At 34.3% G+C, this 23,244-nt stretch overlaps 1 long non-coding RNA gene across 2 annotated transcripts in view; it reads left to right on the top strand.

Annotated features, from left to right (window-relative positions):
- LOC144336470 (uncharacterized) overlaps positions 1-23,244 on the top strand; it is a 415,262-nt gene that overhangs the window by 289,956 nt on the left and 102,062 nt on the right. The window lies entirely within an intron of this gene.

The raw sequence follows: 23,244 nt of genomic DNA, 5'->3' as shown, positions 1-23,244 counted from the left end.
AGGAGAAAAAGAAGCAAATAAGAAAAAAAAAAGACAGAAGAAGAAGAAATCTTCTAGTAGAGAAAACACACACACACACACAAAATACTTCAATACATGAAATAGCCCAAGGGATAGAACAGAAGCCACCGGTTGCAGCAGAATGAAGTAGAGGCAAGTGACTACATAGTTTCAGAAAACTGGGCAGGCTAAATTGTGAAGTGGCCTGTAAACCATAGTAAATTTTTTGGTATTTGTTTCTTAATTGCACCGGGTAGCAACTAGAATATTTTAGGTAGGAAATTGGCATGAACTGATTCATATGTCAAACATATTATTATTGTTGTATGTTAAGTGAATTTTGCATAGAAATTGAGGAATAGTTGAGTCTATTCCAGTGGTCTGGGGAAAAGAAAGTTAATGACTTAGATAAAAATGTTGCCAGTGACTATATAATAACATTAAAATATATTTTGAGGGATAAAGTTGTCAAGACTTGATGATGAATTGGATTTGTGGAATAAGAGGGAATAGGAAAAAATAATGAACTAAAGTTTTGAGCTTAAGCAAGTGGATAGCTGCTCATTACTCATTCTTTAAAGAACAGATTTAGGTAGAATTGTCACATAAAAAAATTAAAATAATAATTGGCCACTAGGATGACATGTTTTCAATGTGTTCCATGGTGGGCCAGATGAATATTACAATCATTTGGGGTAAGTCAGCTATTAAACATTATTCCTATGGAAATGGCTATATGGATAGCACAAAGTTGCTTGATAATTTCTGTTCATATCGTAGAGGGATAAACATAGTTTCTGTTGAAATGTAATTAATTCATCAGCTTTATTGAGTGCCTACTCTGTTCTAGGCAATATGTACCATCACTGTACGTTTTGTAAGAAGAGACCTCATGTCTAATTTATTCACTAAACCTAACACAGCATCTTGAATGTAATAGTTGATTATTAATTATCTTCAAATGAAGAAAAAAATGAATAACAGATGGATAGAGAGATAGGCAATTTGAATGAAGAGTGAAATGTTTCTCATATTGTGGTTGTTTTTACTTGAGAGATTGCAAAGTGTCCATCTAATATCAAACATTTATTTTCTTCAGAAGGTTATGGTGATGGTTAAAAACCAATAATACAAATTGATTTGGACTCACAGGATCAGTTTTCTGTTGCCTCGTGTGAAAATTAGTCACAGAAAATACTCTCCAGCAGGCCCACTGGGAAAGTGAGGACAAATGAAAGCAGCCACCAGAAGTAGCCCACAGCTGCATCTGTGATTCTCTAATACTGGTGGATGAAGATAATAATTTCATTCAGGGTAATATTCACAGTATAAACTGTTTTCACTAATTGCTAGAGTATATATTAAAGAACACTTAAGATAATTTCAGCAACTATTTTATAGTAAAAGGGGAGCAGTTAGCAGTGACTGGTTGTTGATAACAACAAATGCCCACATCCCATTCTGCAGAATTTGTGAATATGTCACCTTACATAACAAAAGGGACTTTGCAGATTGAAGGGGTGGCCTGCCCCTCCACACCTGTGGGCCTCTCTCCTTAGGGTGGAATGAGAGACTTGAAAAAAGAAATGAGACACAAAGTATAGAGAAAGAAAAAGTGGGCCCAGGGGACCCGCACTCAGCATACAGAGGACCCGCGCCGGCCCCAGTCTCTGAGTTCCCTCGGTATTTATTGATCATTATCTTTACCATCTTAGAAAAAGGGAAGTGGCAGGATAATAGGATCATCCTAGGGAGAAGGTCAGCAGTAAGACATATGAATAAAGATCTCTGTGACATGAATAAGTTTAAGGAAAAGTACTGTGCCTTGATATGCATATGCAAACATCTCCATAAATCTTTTTAGTGCATAAAGAGCAGTACTGCCCTAGCAAGTCCCACCTTTCGCCCTAAGGCAGTTTTCTCCCATCTTAGTAAATAGAACATACCGGATTTTACACCGAGATGTTCCATTGCCCAGGGACAGGCAGGAGACAGGTGCTTTTCTCTATCTCAACTGCTAAGAGGCCTTATTTCCTCTTATATGAATCCTCCTCAGTACAGACCCTTCATGGGTGTCAGACTGGGGGATGATCAGGTCTTTCCCTTCCCACAAGGTCATATTTCAGACTATCACATGGGGAGAAACCTTGGACAATACCTAGCTTTCCTAGGCAGAGGTCTCTGCTACCTCCCGCAGTGTACGTGTCCCTGGGTACTTGAGATTAAGAGAATGGTGATGACTTTTCACAAGCATATTGCCTTCAGGCACTTGTTTAACAAAGCACATCCTGCACAGCCAAAAATCCGTTAAACCTTGTGTCACCACAGCACATGTCTCCTGCAAAGACAGGGTTGGGGGTAGGGTCACAGATTAACAGCATCTCAAATACAGAACAAAATGGAGTCTCTTATGTCTACTTCTTTCTATATAGACACAGTAGCAGTCTGATCTTTCTTTTCCCCACACAGATGTAATAAAGATTAATGATTAGAGTTGGGAATATTATTCTAGAGTATCCCTGAGGGCCCAATCTAATCACATGAGTCCCTAAAAGTGGAAGATGAAGGTAAAAGAGTGATTAGAGAGATGAGATGGAGGAAGGAGCAGAGACAGGTTAGCGTCAGAGGAACTCAACGTACGATTACTGGCTTTGGAGATGGAGGTACGTGACCATGAACCCAGGAATGCAGACAGCCTCTAGAAGATTGGATCCACCTCACAGCTGACAGCCAGCAAGGAAATGGGACTTCGGTCATACAACCATATATAAATGAGTTTAGCCAACAATCTAAATGAGCTTAGAATCAAATTCTCTCTTAGAGCTTCCAGGAAAGAATGCAGTCCTAGTCCTAGCTAGAGCAATTGGACGAGAGACAGAAATAAAGAATATCCAAATTGGAAAGAAATCAAATTACCCTTCTTTGCAGATAATATGATCTTATATTTGGAAAAATGTAGATATTCCACCAAAAAATTATTGGAACTGATAAATATACTCAGTAAAGTGGCAGGATAGAAAATCCACAAACATCAAACAGTAGCATTTATATATGCCAATAGTGAACAATTTAAAAAAGAAGTAAAAATAATAATGACATCTACTATAGCTACAAAAAAATTAAATACTTAGGAAGTAACTTAACCAAAAAGTGGAACCTCTGTATAATTAAAACTATGAAACACTGATGAAATAAATTAAAGAGACACCACAAAAATGGAAAAATATAATCATGTTCGTGGATTGGAAGAATCAATATTGTTAAAATGTTTGTACAATAAAAGTAGTCTATAGATTCAATTCAATCTTTACCAAAATACCAATGACATTCTTCACAGAAATAGAAAAAAACTTCTAAACTTTATACGGAATCACAAAGACCCATATAATCAAAGCTATCCTAAACAAAAATAACAAAACTGGAGGAATCATATTACCTGACTCCAAATTATACTACAGAGCTGTAATAACCAAAGCAGCATGGTACTGGCATAAAAACAGACACATAGACCAATGGGACAGAATAGAGAACCCAGAAATAAATCCACACATGTACAACGAACTCATTTTTGACAAACGTGTCAAACACATACACTGGAGAAAGGACAGTATCTTCAATAAATGGTGCTGGAAAAAAAATAGATCTCCATATGCAGAGGAATGAATCTAGATCCCTCTCTTTTGCCACAAACAAAAAAAATGCAAATCAAAACCACAATGAGATACCATCTCACACCAGTTAGAATGGTATTATTAAAAAGTCAGGAAACAACAGGTGCTGGAGAGGGTGTGGAGAAATAGGAACACTTTTACACTGTTGGTGGGACTGTAAACTAGTTCAACCATTGTGGAAAACAGTGTGGCGATTCCTCAAGGATCTAGAACTAGAAATACCATTTGACCCAGCCATCCCATTACTGGGTATATACCCAAAGGATTATAAATCATGCTGCTATAAAGACACATGCACACATATGTTTATTGTGGCACTATTCACAATAGCAAAGACTTGGAATCAACCCAAATGTCCATCAATCATAGACTGAATTAAGAAAATGTGGCACATATACACCATGGAATACTATGCAGCCACAAAAAAGGATGAGTTCGTGTCCTTTGTAGGGACATGGATGCAGTTGGAAACCATCATTCTCAGCAAACTATCGCAAGAACAGAAAACCACCGCATGTTCTCACTCATAGGTGGGAATTGAACAATGAGATCTCTTGGACACAGGAAGGGGAACATCACACACCGGGGCCTATTGTGGAGAGGGGGGAGCGGGGAGGGATAGCATTAGGAGATATACCTAATGTAAATGACGAGTTAATGGGTGCAGCACACCAACATGGCACATGTATACAAATGTAACAAACCGGCATGTTGTGGTAATGTACCCTAGAACTTAAAGTATTAAAACAAACAAACAAACGAACGAACAAAAAACGAATTAAAGACTTAAATCCAAGACCTCAAACTATGCAACTACTACAAGTAAACATTAGGGAAAATCTGCAAGACATGATTCTGGGCAAAAATTTCTTGAGCAATACCTTGCAAACATAGGCAACCAAAGCAAAAATGGACAAATGAGATCACATCAAGTTAAAAAACTTCTGCACAGCAAAGGAAACAATCAACGAAGTAAAGAGAGAACTCACAGAATGGGAGAAAATATTTACAAACTACTCATCTGACAAGGGATTAAGAACCAGAATATACAAGGAGCTCAAATAACTCTATAGGAAACAAATATATAATAATTCAATCAAAAATAGGCAAAAGATGTGAATAGACTTTTCTCAAAAGAAGACATTCAGATGGCAAGCATGACTATGAAAAGGTGCTCAACATTGATCAAATGAAATGAGAATCAAAACTACAGTGAGATATCATCTCACCTCAGTTTCAATGGCTTATATCCAAAAGACAAGCGAAACAAATGCTGGCAAGGATGTGGAGAAAAAGGAACCCTCATTCACTGGAATGCAAATTAGTAAAATCACTATATATGGAGAACAGTTTGGAGGTTCCTCAAAAAACTAAAAATTGAGCTACCATATGATCCAGCAATGCCACTCCTGGATATATACCTCAAAGAAAAGAAATTAATATATCGAAGAGCTAGTGGTGCTCCGATGTTTGTTGTGGCACTGTTCGCAATAGCAGAGATCTGGAAATAACCGAAGTATCCATCAACAGATGAATGAATAAGGAAAATGTGAGTACGTATACAGAATGGAGTACTATTCAGCCATAAGGAAAATGAGATTCTGTCCTTTGCAACATGGATGGAACTGGAAGTCATTATGTTAAGTGAAATAAGCCAGGCACAGAAAGACAAACATCACATGTTCTCACTTCACTTATTTGTGGAATCTAAAAACCAAAAAATTGGACTCATGGACATAGAGAGCAGAAGGATGGTTACCAGAGGCTGGGAAGGGTAGTGGGGGGATGCGAGGCAGTGGGGATGGTGAATGGGTATAAAATATAGAAAGAATGAATAAGACCTACTATCGGATAGCACAACAGGGTAACTGCAGTCAATACTAATTTAATTGTACATTTTAAAATAACTAAAAGAGTGTAATGAGATTGTTTGTAAAACAAAGGATAAATGCCTGAGGGGGTGGATACCCCATTTTCCATGATGTGATAATTTCACAATGCATGCCTGTTTCAAAACATCTCATGTACCCCATAAATATATACACCTATTATGTATCCACAAAAATTAATTTTTTTGAAAAAGTATGCAGCCCTGGCAACACCTTGATTATAATAATCTGGTGAGACCCGAATAGCACTTATGACTATTCGGGCTGTTTAAGCCACATAATCTTAGGTTGTTACGGCAGGAGTAGAAACCAAATATAGTAGGGAAAAAGGAGTCTATTAAATGCTAAAATGACAAATGTTACAATATTGTTTTGAGTTTAATCGTCAGATTATACTTCAAAATTTAACACCAGTGATCAGATTCCATTTTTGTGAGGAACTGATTTCCATGTCACAATTCTATTCTTTCACTTGTATATAACTCTTCATCAAATTAAAATTTAATAGTTGTGAAATACATTAGGAAAACATCTGCATACTGGCATTCTGAAACCTCTATAGTATACTTACAAAATAGTTTGTGGATATATGTCCTGTGCATATATCCACAAATTATCTATCACTTATTTGTGGGCTCCGAAATAAATGATAGATGCAAATAAGTGCAGATATTTTGTGTCTGTAGTTTATATACACAGTATATAATTTACATACATAAAGTGCTTATAAAGATGAAGTCAATTATCAGCTGTTGGGACGGGGACATTTCTGAGTTTGACTATGTAGAAATAAATTATGATCTGAAATTGCGTGAGAGCTGCATATCAGTGTGTGGTCTTTGTTTTAATTCTCTGGAAGTCAAAGTAGCTGATACGCTCTCTAAACAATGAAATTTTTCTTCTCTGTATCATGCTCTGAGAATTAGGTTTATTCTTCACCAGTGACATAATTTGGAGACAGAGCGATCGATTTTTTTTTCTGTTTGTAGATGTTGAATCATTCTTTTTTTTTTTTTTTTTTTTTTTTTTTGAGACGGAGTCTTGCTCTGTAGCCCGGGCTGGAGTGCAGTGGCCGGATCTCAGCTCACTGCAAGCTCCGCCTCCCGGGTTTGCACCATTCTCCTGCCTCAGCCTCCTGAGTAGCTGGGACTACAGGCGCCCGCCACCTCGCCCGGCTAGTTTTTTGTATTTTTAGTAGAGACGGGGTTTCACCGTGTTAGCCAGGATGGTCTCGATCTCCTGACCTCGTGATCCGCCCGTCTCGGCCTCCCAAAGTGCTGGGATTACAGGCTTGAGCCACCGCGCCCGGCCGAATCATTCTTAAATAGAGTGGAATTATTCATCAAGCTTTCTTTTTCATTTCTGCACACTCTGGGATTTAAGTTTCGGAATATCTCACTTCTATTGTATGTAAACGACATTCTGGATTTGCGCTGTCACTAAACTCAATTGTGCTTGCTAATAGCTAGAATGCAGCTGCTAAAAACAATAAACTGAGCATAGTCAACTTGAGAAGGAACAAACATATTTTATTTCTTTAAATTAATGTTCTTTCTTAAAAGTGATCCATATTTATCTAACATTTTAATAATAAATACAGTTTTACATTAGCTGCAATTATTATAATATGCATGCATGATTATATTTAAGGTAAGTAAATAATAGGCTAAAAGAAATAAATTTTGAGTGTTTAAGAACTTAAATTTCATCACTTTTTAGCTTTTCCCCTTCTTTTGAGAAATTTTGACTCCACTTTATAGATACTTAAAAGTGAAATTATTTCATTAAATAGTTATAGAATGAAGGGTTCTTACTGTACCTTTTTCATTTATCATCAGACCAGAGATTCTGGCCAGTACAAGGCATGGAAAGAAATGAAGGGATAATAACAACTGGAAGAGAATCAAAACTTTCATTACTCATGGATGTCATCGTTGCCTATGTAGAAAACTCAAAAGTAACTACGGACAAAGTTTTAGAAATAATAAATTCAGCCATTTTTCTAAGGACGAGGTCAATATACAAAATTTAAGTGTATTTCTATATGCTAATGGGAAACAGATTTTAAAAAACCAGTATCTCACAAATAGAATTCATTAATATCAAAGACTTGGGCATGAATTTAACAAAAGATGTACAAAACCTCTATGTTAAAAAAAATCACACAACATTTGTGAAAGATATTAAAGGAGATCTAACTTAATGGAAGAAAATATATATTCAAAGGTTGACAGACTAAATATTTTAAAGATGTAACTAATAGTTATATATTAGTTATAATAGATTATCCCCCAAGTTAATCTATAGGTCCAAACAATCTCAGGCAAAATCCTAGGAGTTCTTTGGGAGATAAGATCACAGTTAAAAAAAAAATTCTAAATAAGTAAGGAAAAACTTACATTCAACAGTAGCCATGGCAATTTGCTAGAATAAAATGGAAACATTTATACTATGCTCTTGGACTCTATCAATATTAATATCTATTGGGCAGATTTGGCAGGAAGACAGACTAAGAGATGAATACACAGTAAGAGTCCAGAAGCACACATATTCCATTAGATTATTTATGACAAAGTTGACATTGCAGTGCAGTGAGGAAAGTGTGATAATTTCAATAGTTGATGATGGATCACTTTCCCAAATATTTCTTGGACCAGTAACTTATACCCTAACTAAAAATACATTCCTAATAAACTGCAGAACTAAGTACACTGCCAGTACATGTATTTTCAAGATATTTTAAACCTTCCAATAGATGTCTCACGACATTTAATTTTAGTATTAATTATTTCCCTAATGACAAATTACATTTAGCATATTTTCATGGCTGATTTGTCATTGATTTATCTTGGTTATGTGAAATGTGGTTTTTTTTCTTTATTTTTATCCTTCTCTTTATTTCAGAATCTCTGTCTCTGATTGACAACAAACCCAGATTTTACATTTACTTTTGATGGGGAATGTCTAGTACATTTCCCATACATGTCTAGTACATTTCTTTTCCTGTTTCTATGACTTGGTGTTATCTGAGTATAAGCCAGTTTAGAGACAACAGTCTGTTGCAGTACTCTTTCCCACTGTGTACTCAAGAGGCAAAGTCTTAGCTGCATTGTATATAAGCACCAGACCACATTCTCTAATCTTCTCTGCCTTCTTGCCCAAAGGCAATGGAAACTTCATTGCTAATGGAATAACTTAGTGTAAGATAATCAGGCAGTTTTGGAATGGTAGGGATTACATATTTTGGGGCTAGACGGGGATGTTTAGTTTTTTCCAAAATAAAATTTGGACACTTAATCCTCATTTAATTTGGAAAGAGATTATTCAAATGCAGTCAATTTTATGATTATGCTAAGCCTAACATGCTACCAGATCATCTTGAGCCTTTCTTTTCCCTTCTTCTGCCTACGCTTTCTGTTTCACTGCTCATTATCTTCATCAGTATGTAGACAGAAAGGTCATGGTGATATACAAGTCAATCCCTTCTGTTTTATTTTTGTATCTCTGCAAAAGATTTGGAAGGAGAATAAGCTGAAACACATATGAGACCTAAGGATCACCTGGGAATTTTAATTAGCTGTGTGCTTTTTAAAAAATTATTATACTTTAAGTTCTAGCGTAAGTGTGTACAACATGCAGGTTTGTTACATATGTATACATGTGTCATGTTGGTGTGCTGCAGCCATTAACTTGTCATTTACATTAGGTGTCTCTCCTTATGCTATCCCTCCCCTCACCCGCCACCCCACAACAGGCCTCAGTGTGTGATGTTCCCCTTCCTGTGTCCAAGTGATCTCATTGTTCAATTTCCACCTATGAGTGAGAACATGAGTTGTTTGGTTTTCTGTCCTTGTGATAGTTTGCTCAAAATGATGGTTTCCAGCTTCATCCATGTCCCTAGAAAGGACATGAACTCATCCTTTTTTATGGCTGCATAGTATTCCATTGTGTATATGTGCCACATTTTCTTAATCCGGTCTATCATTGATGGACATTTGGGTTGGTTCCAAGTCTTTGCTATTGTGAATAGTCCTGCAATAAACATACATGTGCATGTGTCTTTATAGCAGCATGATTTATAATCCTTTGGGTATATATCCAGTAAAGGGGATTGCTGGGTCAAATAGTATTTCTAGTTCTAGATCCTTGAGGAATCACCACACTGTCTTCCACAATGGTTGAGCTAGAAAAAATGCTCATCACACTGGCCATCAGAGAAATGCAAATCAAAATCACAATGAGATACCATCTCACACAAGATAGAATGGCAATCATTAAAAAGTCAGGAAACGACAGGTGCTGGAGAGGATGTTGAGAAACAGGAACACTTTTACACTGTTGATGGGATTGTAAAATGTCTTAAAAGAAAACCTTCACCAGTTCTTTTTTAGATTGAATCTTGTGTTCTCTCATTTTTATGATTAGAAATATATATATATATATGTGTGTGTGTGTGTGTGTGTGTATTTGGACACAAGTTCTTTAAAATCTCTATGATTTGCACATATTTTATTCCAAGTATAGCTTGACTTTTTATTATATTACAATGTCTGACACAACACAAACTTTTTAAATGTGCCTAAGTAAAAGTTATAGATTTATTTCTTTTATAGACCATGTTTATGACATACTGAAGAATTATTTTCCTAAGGCAACATCACGAAGATCATCTCCTATTTATTTTTGTATTTTATAGTTTTACATTTTGTATTTAAGTCTATTACCTACTTGAGTTAACTTTGTGTATGAAGTGTGAGAAATAGCTCCAGGTTCATTGTTTTTCATCTGATGTCCATCATTTCCAGTACTATTTACTGAAAAAAGAAATATTTTAGGCCATTGAATCTTCTTTACACATTTTTCAAATGTCAGTTGGCCATGTTTAGGTGGATCCATTTTTGGATGTTTTATTTATTTACATTGATCTTCATTGATCTGTGTATCTATTCCTTCATCAATACTATGATGTTATGATTACTGTAATTTTATAGTAAAAGTTGAAATTAGCTAATATGAGTGCTCTGATTAACACATGTACCCTATAAATATATACAGTAATTATGTATCAATTAAAAAATTGTTTGGCTGTTCAAGTATTTTGCTCTCTCCACATAAATTAAAAAATCAAGTTTTTCAGATTTGGGTTATGCTGAGTCTAATTTGGAAGAGATGAGAAGTAAAAAAACAAAGATAAAAGAGGCTTACCTGTCATATTCGAATTTTGATTTACTTGACAAATCGATCAGCTATTATTTACTTTTCAATGAATTCAGAGAGCTGCCTTATGCATTCTCTCCAGGGTTTTTACTTGTAATCGGTGGAAAGGATTGAGTGGAGGGTATTTACTTCATCTTAACTGAAACCTGAATTCCTTAACCGGAACTGGAAACTCTTACCACATCTGAGCGACATTACTCAGAACTGATTGCTAGTACGTTTTAATACCACAATAGGCTATAGCTGTTAAAATTAACTTTGTAGGAGGTAGAATTGGATGTGATTATATACTCTTTCTTTATCTATAGTCTTGAAAAACATTATTTGATATCTTTAAGATCATGTAATTAACATTTTCCACTCTGAAATATTTGGCTAATAATTCTTGATTGAATAAAGTTTAAAGAATAAACAGAGCACATGAAATGTCTGGATAATAGGAAGAAATAAAAGGATAGCCAATTTAAATTATGTGTATTATACATACTTATCAAAACCGTCAAAATATATATGAAAAAGTTCTTTATTCTCACTTATTTAACATGTCCCTTCACCAACTGGAGTAACTAAAGTTAAATACTTGATATTGCTCCTTAATTTGTCCAGTATCATACAAGTAAAAATTTAAGTACAGTACAATTGGAACAGCTTACATTATTTTAATAATTAAAAATTTTTAATGTGAAATTCTCTATCAACAGTTTTATATAATAGCAGTTTAAATGTCATAATTTTAAAATAAATGATAGAAATTCTATCTTGGTTTTAATGTTCTTAAACAAATTTATTTTAATATATTTTTCTGTACAATAGAAAATCAATAATGGAAGACAGAGGCAAATGTAATTTATAATTTTTAAAATGATAATTGATAATTCAAGATTATATAAGCAACTCATTTACTCTCAATTTTGTATCTAAATCATCTTTAACAGTGGATTCCATTATTTGTTTATTTGTGGTTGTTACTATGCTCATGTTGAACATAAAATTGATATTTCGTTGTGGCTTAAATTTTCATTTAAAAAATTCATAACATGAATAATTATTTCATATGCTTATAGAAATAATTATTTCATATGGCAATTTACTTTTTGGTGGATTCCTATTTGCATCTTCTATTAATTTTTTAATCAAACTGTTGACATTATTCCTTTCTACTACCTAAGGTTTGTACAAATCACAGCGATGAGCCTTTTGCTCATCTTTTATGTAATAAACAATAGTTTCCCATCCATATAAATTTTAACATTGTTTATAGTGTCCTGTGAATGAATGTTGTCATATAAGCCCATATATTTTTAAATATTTTCTGGTTTGTTTTTTTTTTTTTTTCTGAATTTGGAAATGGTATTCCTCTCAAATCCAGGGGTATATAATTAGTCTCCATATGAATTATTCTCTTTATGAATATAATGCTTTATTTTGTAATAGAAAGGATTCAAAATTTAAATTTAAAAATAACTGGTTTGGCTTCTTGCCACATGAGTTAATAACTGTGAGATCTTGGGTAAATCACATAGATACTTGGCAGGCAAGTTCCCTCACTCAGCATACATTTATTGAGTGCCAACCATGTTCCATAGACAGCTCTAGAGTTTCAAGATAAAACAGAGCAACAAATAGACAAGAATTCCTGCCCTTGAAATGCTTCCATGAGTGAATGAATGCCTTTGATATGAAATGGTTATAATAATAGGTATTTAATAGAGATGATATGAGTCATAGATGACAGAAATGAAATCTTTTTTTTTTTTTTTTTTTAGAAAGTAAAGGCATAAGCAGCTGGGCGCGGTGGCTCACACCCGTAATCCCAGCACTTTGGGAGGCCGAGATGGGTGGATCATGAGGTCGGGAGTTTGAGACCAGCCTGACCAACATGGACAAACCCTGTCTCTACTAAAAATACAAAAAATTGTCCAGGCGTGGTGGCGCATGACTGTAATCTCAGCTACTTGAGAGGCTGAGGCAGAAGAATCGCTTGATCCCAGGAGGTGGACGTTGCAATGAGCTGAGATTGCGCCATTGTACTCCAGCCCGGGCAACAAGAGTAAAACTCTGTCTCAAAAAAAAAAAAGAGAAAGAAAGAAAGAAAAGAAGGTAAAGCCATACAAGCAGCCTTCCTTTTCTATCCAGAGTGGCCCATTGGTGGGTGGAAGTGGTGTCTTGCCCCTCGTTATCATAAGCTGCTCATAATTTGGTAAAAAATATACTGGGATATTCGTGGCTCTTTAACCTGCAAGTTAAGAATCAATAATAGTAGCATTAATAAAGACTAATTGTTGTTGTTGTTGTTATAATTACTCATCCCTTTCTAAACTGAAACAGGAGTCTGAAGACCGGCATTAGCTTTGTTCTTCATTGTTCCTATTCGGGGAGTATTAACAAACACAACATGCATGTTTATGGTGGTTTAAGGCTTCCCTTCACCCACTCTTCCTAAAGGTTTCAGTGGATTTCAGGATTTCAAGCAGTCTTTATAATTTGTTAAGGCTAATAATGTCACACAAGTAGGAGCTGCAGTTTCTAATCAGTGTTTAGAAACCAATAAAAATGTGCCAATACTAATGAAGTGGACTTATGGAAGAACACAACTTCTCAGTTATTAAGAGAACAACACTTAACACTAACAGTGAATGTTCTGCTGGGGTTCGAACAATGCTTTTTGAAGTCTAGTAAAAAGCAGCCAATTCACTATGTGGCTTTTAGTATGTTGCATCAGTACTGATTGAACTTTCATTGGTGTTTTCTTTATACGAGTTGGTGTGTTTATAGCTTTAAAACAAAAAGTATTGGTATACAGCAAAGGCATCTGCATTATTTTTCATTCTGTCTCTTTGAATGGGGGAATAGCTTCTGATCATTAAAATATAAACCTATTTACATACTAAATATTATTTCATTTAATTACCTGAATCTACATTTTATTGTTTCATATCAATTTTTTTTTTTTTTTTTTTTTTTTTTTTTTTTTTTTTTGAGACGGAGTCTCGCTCTGTCGCCCAGGCTGGAGTGCAGTGGCGCGATCTCGGCTCACTGCAAGCTCCGCCTCCCGGGTTCACGCCATTCTCCTGCCTCAGCCTCCCGAGTAGCTGGGACTACAGGCGCCCACAACCGCGCCCGGCTAATTTTTTGTATTTTTAGTAGAGACGGGGTTTCACCGTGGTCTCGATCTCCTGACCTTGTGATCCGCCCGCCTCGGCCTTCCAAAGTGCTGGGATTACAGGCGTGAGCCACCGCGCCCGGCCTGTTTCATATCAATTTTAAACATTACCAGTAAAGAACAAAGCAAAGCATTATGTGTTTAGATCATCACGAAAACTTGAACAATATATATCCTAAATTATTCTTTCTCTGTTTCATTTTTGTTGTTATTACAAATGCAATATATGTTCACTATAGGGGAAAACAGAAAATACAAATAAGCTAAAATAAAATAACATAAAATGTCATCCCTTGAATACATTTTTAATGTATTAGTGTATGTTTTTTAAGCTGTCAACACATGACACAAGGACAAAGTTGCTCTTTCTAAAGTTAGGATTGAAGGAAGTAGGGCCTTCCACATGAATGGGGAAGTTTTTCCACTCCAGAGTCAGCAGGGAGCCTGAAGAGCATCCCTAGGTACTAGGAAAGCCCCGATTCCTTTTAGCCCACCCTAACAAACTGATTCTTAGACTGTTGAGACCTTACTTGAAATGCAAACTAAACACTTTTTTGAAAGTTTCAGTCTGTATTAGGTTTCTCCAGAGAGACGGACTAATATGGTAGGTAGGTAGGTAGATTCGATAGATAGATAGATAGATAGATAGATAGATAGATAGATAGATAGATAACAGATAGATGATAGATAGATAACAGATAGATGATAGATAGATAGATAACAGATAGATGATAGATAGATAACAGATAGATGATGATGATAGATAGATGATAGATAGATAGATAGACAGACAGACAGACAGACAGACAGAGATGAAAGGAGATTTATTGGCAGAATTGGCTCACATTATTACAAAGGTTAAGTCCCATGGCAGGCTATCTGCAAGCTGGAGACCCTAGGATGCCAGCGGCATGGCTCAGTACAACTCTAAAGTCCTGAGAACCCAGTGGGAATGTTGAGGGTGCTGGTGAAAGTCCTGGAGTCCAAAGGTCAGAGACTGTAGAGTTCTGATCTCCAGGGGCAGGAGAAGAAGAGTGTATCTAAGCTCCAAGAGAGAGACCAATTCACCTTTCCACTATTCTGTGTTTTATCAGAGACTCCAGCCTATTGAATGGTGAAAACTCACATTGAGGGTGAACTTTCTGTACTTAGTCCACTCACACTCATGCATCAATCTCCTCAGGAAATACTCTCAAAAACACACTTCCAAACAAAGCTCTACCTGTTCTCTAGGTATTTCTTAATCTAGTCCAGTTGACACTTAAAATTAACTATCACACACTCATTTCCTATTACTGAAAATAAAGGCTTGCATTCTATTTGAATATGAGCACAACATTCAATGCCATACTCCTGCCCCAAGCAGAAATTAAATATTGTAGCGAATGGGACACAGGAGAACAGGCAGCATCTCAAATGTCTACAGTAGTTTACCAAGCAAAACTGAGTTGATGTCATCTGATGAGTAGAGAATACATTTCTGCCAAGGAGAGCAGCAAATGCAGTAACACTGGCAAAGGTGACTGTGCTTAGATGCTTCAGTCCTAATAAAGAGGACCCCTTCATGCACGCTTTAAACTAGTCAATGAGCCTTTTAAAAGTCAGTATGGCTGAGATAAAATGTATATACAGGAAAATTTATCTTTTTTCAGTGTATGATTCTACAAATTTTGAGCAATAAGTACAGTCATATAACCACCATAATTGACATTCAGAATATTTGATCCTCCCCTCCCGCCAAAGAGTTCCCTTATGTCCCTTTTCAAGACTAAACGGTCATCCCAACCTCAGTCACTGGTAATTGCTGATCTGACATTTCTTCTAATGGTTTTGCTTTTGTGTCTGACTTTTGTGAATACACTTGAGATTCATCAACATTTTGTGTGTCTTTGTGGTCTGTTTCTTTTTACTGTTGAGTAGTATTCCACTGGAGAAGGTACCAATTTTTTTATCAATTCCCAAGTTGAAGGACATTTTATTATTTTTGATATTTGGTATGAATAAAGTGTCTGTAAACATTTATGTTCAGTTTTTGTGTGAATATGGGTTATCATTCCACTTGGGTAAATACTTTCAAGTGGGATTATTTGATTGTATATTAAGTGTATGATTAACTTGATGATTAACTGCCAGGTTCTTTTCCAAAAAGGCTGTACATTTTGCATTTCAACCAACAAGGCAGGAGAGTTCCTGTTTGTCTACATATTCAGAAGCTGTCATTGTCAGTTTTCTGGTGTTTTGACTTTTTTTCTTATAATTTCTTTACATTTTAATCCTTCTTTTAGGTTTGTAGTGGCATCTTGTCATTTAAGTTTCATTTGCTTAATGACAATGGTGTTAGTTATTATCTGTGTCTCTTCTTTGGTGCAATGTCTGTTGAAATCTTTTGCCCACTTTAAACTGTATTTTCTCTTTTCTTATTATTGAGTTATGAGGGTACTTTCCATACTGTAGACCAACTCTTTATCACATATGTGATTTGCAAGTATTTTCTTGAAGTACTTTAGTCCTTTTATTTTGTTAAATATTTTGAACAACAAAAAAAGGTAGTTTTAATCTCTGCCTACATTAAGGGTAAAATACGTTTTCCTGAAAGATTTATAGTTATCAGATTTTGCATTTAGATCTATAATCCATTGAATGTTTGTGTTTATGGTGTGAATATAATTTGTTTTATTTTTTACATGTGAATTTTCAATTATTCCAGCACCATTTAATTATTATTCTAGACTTTATCCATTGAATTGTCTTGGCATCTTTGTCAAAATAAATTAACTTTACCTGTGTAAGTTTATTTCTGGACTCTCTCTTCTCTTAAATTGGGTCAACCTGCCCATCCTTTTGGCACTACCATACTGTCTTAGTTAGCATGGCTTTATAAAAATCTTGATATCAGGAGGCAGTTTAAGTTCTGCAGTTTTAATCTGGTGTTCCAAGTTTGTTTTCGTCTTTATATTTATTTACTGCACTTTATAATTTTGACATCAGAAAGTCAACTTCTACAAAGAAAACCTGTGGGGACTTTAGAAATACATTGAATCTGTAGATCACTTTGGGTAGAATCAACACTTTAACAGTAATGTATTTTCCAATCCATGAATATTTATTGATAAACTGTTATTTCTCTTATCAATGTTTACTAGTATTCAGCTTTCAAATATTTCACATATTTTGTTAGGTTTATCTCTATGTATTTGCTTTTTTGTCATTGCAATGGTACTTAAATACATAGTTTGTTAATTTCTGCATTTTTTCTACAATTCGAGCTATATACATTTATTGCCCTGAAAATGGTAGTTGTTTTGCAGATAACAAGGAATATGTTATAGATTTACAGTAACAAGTTATTTCCATTGAAACATGGACACCGGTTTGTCCTGTTATAAAGATTTGTCTTCTCTTTTATTTAGGAAGAGTTAAATATCTTCCCTTTTTTACATTCTCAGAGTTATAGTCTCATGCTATTTTTTTGATGGCTTGTCTAAAATGTATTATGGGAGGCCTTTCCTTCTTGGAAAATTCAATGTAAGAGCAATAAGAAAGAAGGCACAGAGGATTTTCAAGTTAACCTATAAATTCTGTATCACATATGTTTTCTCTCCAGCAAGTCTTAAGTGTAGCTTAGATTCCTGAGTGGGATAACAGACTTCACTTCAACTATTGACTGTTGTATATTAACCTTGTATTTTGCAACCTTCATATACCTGTTTTTTTTTTTCCAGGAGTTTCTGTCATTTTATTTGGGATTTTCTACATGGACCAGCATGTCATCTGCAAACAAAGGTAATATTATTTCTTTCTTGCCTAACACTCAATTTTAGTGAAAACCCCTCCAATTTGTCAACAATAAGTATAAGGTAAGTTGTAGTTGTTTAGGTTTTTTAAATTATTTTATAAATGGTGCTTTCCTCATTTTGTTTTGCTTATCTGTTTGCAAATTGAAAATGTTTCGTTCTACTTCAAGTTGTTGGGAGTTTTTATCATTAATTAGTTTTGGATTATTTTATTCTTTTACTGTACTAATTAATATGATCATCTTATTTTCCTTCTTTAGTCTGTTGATATAACTGATTACATTGATTAATTTTTTGAATGTGGAACTATCCTTGCATACCTAGAATATAAATTTCACTTGTTTGTGGTTGGTGCACAATGTTTTTATACATTGTTGGATTCACTTTTATAAATATTTTGTAAGGACTTTTGCACTTATGTTTATGAGAGGTATTAGTCTGTAGTTTTCTTTCATTGTATTTATTTGGTTTTGATTGTAGGGTAACTCTAGTCTCAAAAATTTAGTTAGAAAATGTTTGTTCTGCATCTGTTTACTGGTAGAGTTTAATACTTGGAACAATTTCTTACTGAACTATTTTGAATAATTTATAAGTAAAATAATCTGGATTTGGTAATACTCTTTTTGGAAAGGCAATATTATTTCAATTTTTTAATATACAAATATATAATTACTCAGGTTATCTATTTCTCTTGTGTGAGTTTTGGTAGTTGTACATTTTCCTTTCAAGAAAGTAATCTATTTCATCCAAATTATTTAAATTATTGACGTGTGTTGTTAGTAGTATTTTCTTGTTATTCTTTTAATGTCCTTGAGATCAGTAGAGATTATTGATATGGTTTGGCTGTGTCCCCACCCAAATATCATCTTGAATTGTAGCTCCCATTATCCCATGTGTCATGGGAGTGACCGTGTAGGAAGTAATTGAATCATGAGGGTGGGTTTTTCCCATGCTGTTCTTGCGATAGCAAATAAGTCTCATGAGATCTGATGGTTTTTATAAAGGGTACTTCCCCTGCACATGCTCTCTTGCCTGCCACCATGTAAGATGTGCCTTTGTTCCTCCTTCAATTTCTGCCACGGTTGTGAGACCTCCCCAACCATGTGGAACCATCAGTCCATTAAACCTCTTCTTTATAAATTACCCAGTCTCGGATATTTCTTCATAGCAGTATGAAAATGGACTAAGAAAATGATCCTCTTTCATTGCTGATTATGGTAATTTGTGTCATCTCTATTTTGTGGGAAATAGTCAAGTACTTTTTTTCATAAGATTGAAGCTTAGATTATTGATTTTAGCTCTTCTTTGTTTGTATTCTATACATTTAATTCTATAAATTTTCCTGTACCCCTTTCACTGGATCTCACAATTTTTATTTTTATTTTTTTATTTTCATTCATTTCATCATTTAAAAAATGAAACATCTTTGATCCACGTGTTATTTAGAAGTATGTTGTTAACTTTCAACTATTTTGGTATTATCTAGCTGTATTTATGTTTTTAATGTCCATTTCATTTCCATTGTTTTCTGAAAACTTACTTTTAATAATTTTTGTTATTTTGTGTTTGTTAAGATGTTTTATGCTAATAATGGGATCTATCCTGATGAATGTTTTATACAAGTTTGAGCAGAATCTACATGTTGCTGATATTGAATGTACTATCCTACAAATGGTCATTAGATTAAGTTGATTGACAGTGCTGTCCCATTCATCTATACCATTATGTTTAAGTTAGCATTTCCTTTTGATTTGATTTTAGAGTTTCCATTTCCTTGCTTACCTCACCTGTTAGTTCTTATGGCTTATCGATTTTTTTTTTCCATTAACAACTTTAACATATTATTTGTAATTACTTAAAATTCACTGATAATCCCAATGTCTGTGCCATATCACTGTCTGTTTTTGATATTTGCTTCGTCTCTCTAGACCGCTTTTTCTTGCATGTGGTGTGCCTTGTATGTTTGGTTGTGTTGTTCTGTATGTGTCATATTGGGTAATATTCTGAGTAAATAGGCCTCTAATGTGAGGATTTATTTTAATCTGGCTAGGAGTTGTGTTTTGCTTCATGATTTTTGTAGTTCTAGATGCCAGACCAAATTTCTTTAGTCTTCTTGTGTTTGGTATTCTCCCTTGAATTTGAACTTCCCTAATTTCTTATTCACAGAGTCTGCATCTTTCCTACTAGTTTATACTCAGCCTTCAACAATTTGTCAAAATTACTATTTAAATGTTATTACCAATTAATTCGCAGATTAATTGCTTCTGCTCTAGTTAAGAATATCTTCATTCCATCTTTTGGAAATTGTCTTTCCAGATCCCCAGTGGTGGTTTGCCCTGCAAACTTAGTTCTCTGGTGAATCCAAGAAAAGTCACTGATTTTTATTTATCCAAGTTTTTCTTGTTTTATGTATGTTACTGACAATTTTTAAGCTGTTTACATCTCTGAGTTGCTATCAAATTCTCCATAGACTTTAGTTGCTTTGTAGCTTATTGTAGGTGAACCACACAGAGTCTAAAGCAGTATACCAGATATTTCAGCCTCTTTAAAGTCTAATCTGTTCCTTCCATGTGCAGAACTAAGAGTGAGCTCTTTTTACTTCTGTCCAAGTGTGTCCTAGCCCAGTGGAAACTAAATGTTACAAATTTTACACTACATAGGATATATCTTAGTGTGCCCAAGTAACAAAGCTAGACTATTTTAAAAATTTAGGCTGAATACAGATATCAAAATAACAACAGCATTCAGACAGTTATAAGATGGTGCTTGAAGAAACTAGTAGCAGATAATTATTTAAATTTATGTCATGAAAAATCAATTAACTCTTAAATTCAACTTGACATTTCGAAATAAAGTAGACTGTTTTACTTTAGTAAAGTTGCATCACCTTACTGATAACAGAACTTTACAGACTTTAATAAATTTATTAAATAATCTGGTAAGCAAAGGAAAAATATTTGTCTATAGACTCTGAGCCAGAAATGAGCATTTCCCCAAAATCACAACCAAAACAAGTACATACATTTTTTGTACCAAAAATATAAGTGTCTCAGCATCATATTCTGAATAGAATATATTTTGTCTAATTGCAAAATCTGTGTTCATTATGTGACATAATTTTATAAAAACTGGAATTTATATCAAAGCTCCTCATTAAACTACTAGCATGGTAGTTATTTTTATAATTCATTATTTTGATGGTGGAACAAGTCTTATTACTCAATTGTTTTCAAAATATTTTGTATCTACCCTACCCTAATATTTTTTAAGAGGGAAACTTTAGAGACATTCTTTCAAATTTAAATAAAATTATATTGGAAGTACATTGAATTTGGATTAAAGAAGAATTGTTATTTTAACAATATTGGAACTTTCTCTTCTAAAAAAATAAATCTCTTTCTTCACTCAACTCTTTTCTGAAGATTTTTAAGTGCATAGGTCCTGCCTCTGTTTATTATGTTAGCTCTTGATCTATATTTTGATAAGTTCAACCTTCCTATAATTTGTCGCTGAGTAAATACATTCTTTAGGCTGAAATTCATAGCAACTGCATTTTATCTATTTGTGGCTTTGTTCAGTCATAGGTAAAATACAAATTCCATATGTGTGTGTGTATATATATATACACACATGTATATATGTGTGTGTGCGTATATATACACACACACTTTATATATATTTTTTCTATTATTAGAAGCCTATACTGGTTTTACCTTATAATCTGTGGCATAATACAGTCTATATAACTGTTCTGTTTTTTCCTATTGTTACATTTTGACCCCTTCTTTTTTCTTTTTCTTTTACTAGGATTTGAAATCCATCAGTAGCAATCTGTCAATATTATTTTCCTTGGTGTTTTTGCCCTATGAATATGTCTTAATCCTCAATCCTCACACTCTTTTCTCTTGTGAACTTCAGATAAAGTCTTACTAAATATTGACTATGTAATTTTTTTTTTTTCTAAAAGATTTATCTGTTTCCCGCTGTGCTCTTTCTGATTGTATTTTTCTTTCACAGGCATACAAGTCAATTTTCTCGAGAGTCAGAAATGTTTTCAAATATTAGAACTACTTCCAAGGCTCTTAACCTTGGGCACATTTCCTAATCTTTCTCGTGATGATTTTCTTATTTATCCTTCCTCTCATTCATATTGTAACTTGTAGGTTCATTACTTTAAAATAGTTAGATATAATTTTACCTGTTATATTTGTAAAAAACAAATGAGGCACCAACATTTTGTTCAAGAATGTTATGCCTCATCAAAATTACTTAGCATTGTAAAAAACTGCATTCAATCAATTTTATACATAATAATACTCAGGAAAAATAATATCTTAGAATTATTTTATTTATAATGTTAATAATGTTATTGAGTTTGTGTATGTTCTAAAGTGTTTCTATTTTAGAGATAAGTGAAAATGACAGTGACTGTTATACACAAGTATAGGACAAAGTTGTGACGTAAAATTATACAATCAAATAAATTAATATATTATTAATATATCATAACCACTGCAGTGACTTTTATTTCTTTTCTCCAAAGTGGTGAGAGAGTTCAATATCAAGTCACAAATATATGATTTTCTAATTATAGAATTATTTTGTAATGACAAAATGACAAAAAAGTTACATATTTTGTCTATATAAGTAGAATCTTGTTTTCATCATGCAATATATTTTTACATGAACTTAGTGTCTTCTAGGCTCTTCATTTATATATCATCTTGCTCAGTTGTCATTTTTATAATCTATTAGTTTAGGACCAAATTTCATATCTCCCTCTGCTCATTGGATTTCAGTGCCACAATAGCAGGGTCTGATGCCAGTTCTGCTCCTTTTTTTAAAATTTTTTTATTTTGCCTGAAGTCAAAAAAGCATTTTGGTCAGCACAAGGAAGCTGCCTGAAAACCTGGGAAAATTAAGACTCCCAGAGGCAATGATCAGTTAAATGGAATGGGTATTAATGGGTAAACTTCTCACTAATCTTTCAGAGTAAAAATGTTAAGATGCCTCTTGTATTAATACTTAGAGGATCCCTCACAGGAATGGGTGCCATTTGCCCACAGTGGTGGCAAATCAATAACATGCTTTAGCATCTTTTCATCCTGCCCTGTTTCACTTGCCCCATGGTCTCCTCCGGTTCCTGAAATTACCTCCCAAATATTAGACTTGAAACTAAATCCTTGTTTTACACTCTGTTTCTGGGTGAATCAAATATATGATTGTTATAATGGAAGTGGCCCAAGAAAGCCATTTATTGGGTGGAATTCTGGACCTGGATGACTCAGAACCTGCCAGACAAAGAAGACAATTGACTCGTGGTACCAAAGGTGGTGTAAACTCTGGTGCGCTGTAACAACACAAATGTGATGACTTTCCCTATGCTGAATCAGGAGTAGATATAGGTAGAAGAGGAAGCTGTGGCTTATGTGGTTGCTCTAGCACTTGAATGCCATGGAGGTCACAGTAGTTATTAACATTGTAAAGCTGGGTTCTTTATCAACTGCCCT

This window comes from Macaca mulatta, chromosome 18 (genome assembly GCF_049350105.2).
Source record: "Macaca mulatta isolate MMU2019108-1 chromosome 18, T2T-MMU8v2.0, whole genome shotgun sequence".
Taxonomy (NCBI): domain Eukaryota; kingdom Metazoa; phylum Chordata; class Mammalia; order Primates; family Cercopithecidae; genus Macaca; species Macaca mulatta.
The sequence above is the reverse complement of the archived record's forward strand: the minus strand, read 5'-3'. Positions and strand labels throughout refer to the sequence as shown.